Source organism: Artemia sp. Qi Xiang Cuo, chromosome 16 (assembly GCF_049724085.1).
Source record: "Artemia sp. Qi Xiang Cuo chromosome 16, ASM4972408v1, whole genome shotgun sequence".
In the NCBI taxonomy this organism is placed as follows: Eukaryota; Metazoa; Arthropoda; class Branchiopoda; order Anostraca; family Artemiidae; genus Artemia; species Artemia sp. Qi Xiang Cuo.
Window position 1 is genome coordinate 36,016,300 of NC_142809.1, and position 549 is coordinate 36,016,848.

The window sequence follows — 549 nt, forward strand, 5'->3', positions numbered from 1 at the left end:
TACACGCTACCAGATAAGTAAGCAATTATAAGTTGTATTGTTTATTGCACAGAAAGTGTAGCAAATAGTCGAATAATCGATAAATAAATGAAACCCAAAACGAACAGAAATTACAATAATTAACCGAGTCAAACTCAAAACGAGCAGAAATTAACATAAGTAGGGCGCAAAACCCCTAAGCCTTCCCAAGGCCAGAACAAAATTTGCACTTTTCTGATAAAATAAAAATGAATTTTCATTTTAATTTTAATATAAATATACTTATTTTTAGTAATAAAAATTTTTATTTTTTTTGATTTTTTAAAGTTATAAAAGTAAAAACATTTAAACTTTTTCAGTAAAGTGCAAATTTTGTTCTGGCCTTGGGGAAGGCATAGGGATTTTACGCCCTACTTATGTTAATTTCTGCTCGTTTTGAGTTTTTTATTCGGTTAATTATTGTAATTTCTGTTCGTTTTGGGTTTCATTTATTTATCGATGCTGATTTGTGGTAGTTTCACGCTTGGTAGATTATTTGATTTTGTTTTTGATAATTTTTTGTTTAATTGA